The sequence below is a fragment of the Poecilia reticulata genome, linkage group LG19 (genome assembly GCF_000633615.1).
Source record: "Poecilia reticulata strain Guanapo linkage group LG19, Guppy_female_1.0+MT, whole genome shotgun sequence".
In the NCBI taxonomy this organism is placed as follows: domain Eukaryota; kingdom Metazoa; phylum Chordata; class Actinopteri; order Cyprinodontiformes; family Poeciliidae; genus Poecilia; species Poecilia reticulata.
In genome coordinates this window covers 25,852,496-25,855,004 of record NC_024349.1, presented here as the reverse complement: position 1 = coordinate 25,855,004, position 2,509 = coordinate 25,852,496, and the positions used below count along the sequence as shown (strand labels likewise).

At 38.4% G+C, this 2,509-nt stretch overlaps 1 long non-coding RNA gene across 1 annotated transcript; it reads right to left on the bottom strand.

Annotated features, from left to right (window-relative positions):
* Window positions 1–895: 895 nt before the first annotated feature.
* LOC103482150 (uncharacterized) lies at window positions 896–2,287 on the bottom strand. The gene is made up of 3 exons (XR_536396.1): window positions 1,284–2,287; window positions 1,053–1,171; window positions 896–969 (listed from the first exon to the last, which is right to left on the bottom strand). It is a non-coding gene; the product is annotated as an uncharacterized LOC103482150 (long non-coding RNA).
* Window positions 2,288–2,509: the final 222 nt, after the last annotated feature.

Here is a 2,509-nt window from a genome sequence, read left to right as displayed (position 1 = left end):
AGCGCTGAAAGTGAATAAAATAAGTAAAGTCTGAATGCTTTTCTTTGCTGATTTTATGCTCCGTGTGTCAATACAAATTATGATTCATCGATCGGAATTTCCATTCCCAACAGTTGGAAGATGTAAGTGATTTTAGTAAAACTTAACACAGCACTGAAAGGCAGCGGCGTACCTGTATGTTTCCTAACTGGCTAAAGCTGCTGCTAGCTGGTTTACTCTCCCATCGGAGGCTGGTTCCTTTGGATATAGTTGGAGAATGGTAAATTGACAATGACTAATAACGGCTAACACTTAAATGCTGTTTTATTAAAGTTGATACAGAAAGTGAACCTCTCAACGTTACAGCACTGACAATCAGCGATGTATATATGTTCCCAAATGTGGCAAAAACTGCTGCTAGCTGGTTTACTCTCCGATCGGAGGCTGTTTATTATATACAGAGTCAGGGAATAGTGAATTAACAACGAGTAATGATGGTTTTCTAACACTTAAATGCTGTTTTATTAAAGTTGATAAAGTGAATCTCTAAACGTTACAGCACTGACAGAACGGCGTGGGGATGGTAACACAACTAATATAATGATGTCACTAAACAAGAATACCACGAAATATTTATTATTTGCTATTAATTTCGCCATTACTGGCAAGGTGAAAGAAATTATCTTCTAAAATACCATATTTTTCTTCAGGATGTAGAGCCAATTAGGTGACAAACAACACCTTTATACATTATAAATAATATCTATATAGCTCCATCAATTATAGGAGGAACAAAAGAAATAAGACATGAAAAACAACATTATCAACAACAATAAAAATACCATATACAATGTATATGTCATATCGGGTGTGATACGGTTAACCCACATGCAAGAACACAGGCAGGAGAAACAGAAAAGTTTAACAGGTTTATTGTGAGGTGGAAAAAAAGGACTGGTTCGAGCGGCGGGCAGCGGCAGCAACAGCACACTAAGAACAAGAACAGGGAAGATGGTGAGTATAAGGCTGGTGGGAAATCAGCGTTGCTCCAGATAACAAAAGGGAGAACTTACGGTGGTAGTGGTCTAGTGACGCCTGGGAGGGAGACAGAGATTCTGGGGTCCAGTTCGTTAATTCTTCGGGGAACGGACAAGTCGGCCAGGGCTTGGCGAACCGGACGCTCTGGGACTTTCTGCAAAAAACAGAGATCCAAAAAGGGTCGGATTACTAGATGAGCACTACAAGGAAGACACAGCTTCAACGAGGGCTAGAGGGCCACGAGAATACCATAATAGTCAACTAACTGGCGTCGAAGTGTTGGTAACCGCCTCTCTTAAGCTGCCGGTAAGGGTGTAATTGCCGACCGGTGTGTCGTTGATGTAAAAGATCTGTCCCCCATGCAGCCATCTCCAGGACTCCATCTAGAGGAGAAAAACAAACCTGACCTCCACCCAGAACCTAACAGTATACACAAGAAATTGAATTGAGCAAAAGTAAATAACGAACAAACTAATTAGGTTCACAGATGAATAACCAGGGTTGTTAAACAAGCAATAACCCACATTTTTGTTTTGTTGGTAGAGTCCTATAGGAAAAAATATGATTAAACTATTTAGTCTTCCATGGTGGAAATTTTTTCTTTGACTCTAAAACAATAAAATAAAACTCATTAATAGAATCACAATATCAACAATTTGTGCATCAAGTAAACACTTAGTATGCTACAGGTAAATGTTATTATTTAATTTGGCTAAGAATAATTATTGCACTGTCAATGAATGGCTTCTAATAGATGTTACCAGAGGAACACAGTAACGCCTTCATGAGCTCAAACTGACGAAAAAAAGAGGATGGATGCTCTCTGCTAAAATATTTTTTGCCGTCTTCCATGTTCTTTCAGCAAACAGTTGAGACAAGAGTTGTTTTTGGTTTCACCACTGTTTACCTACTTTTTTTCCTGCCGTTCCAAATATTCTTAAAAGATTGTCTGTTAGTCTGCAGCTCATGTGACCAAACCAACCGAGATGAAAAGCTAAAGCACTCGACAGTTAAAACTTGAGATGACTTAAAACTTAAGTTAAATTTTTAAGTTTTAACATTTTAACTTATTGTTAAAATGTTAACATTACTTAACTAGAGGTAATGTTAGCTAATGTTACCTCTAACTAACTAGAGGTTTTGCACGAGTTGCACTTGTTAGGTAACCCCAAGATCACTGGTCTTCTTAAAAGACAGAGTGACGTTTCTTAAAAATGTAGTCAGTGTTTTCAGCAAAACTGAGCTGACTGTCCAGGAATGATCCAAGGTATTTCAGGGTTTCCCCCAGTGTATAATAGGCCTGGCGGCCCACCATGCTTTACTAGCGCCATCGCCAGGCTAAGCCTTTCTTTTTTTTCGTTTTAGGAAAATAAAAAATAAAAAATTGCCTCTTTTTTAAGCCGGATTGCAAGTGTTTCTGTTGCTCCGAGCGTTTCACTATCAGAGCAGATTTATTCCTAAAAGATATGTTTATAGAAGATATGTTTATAGT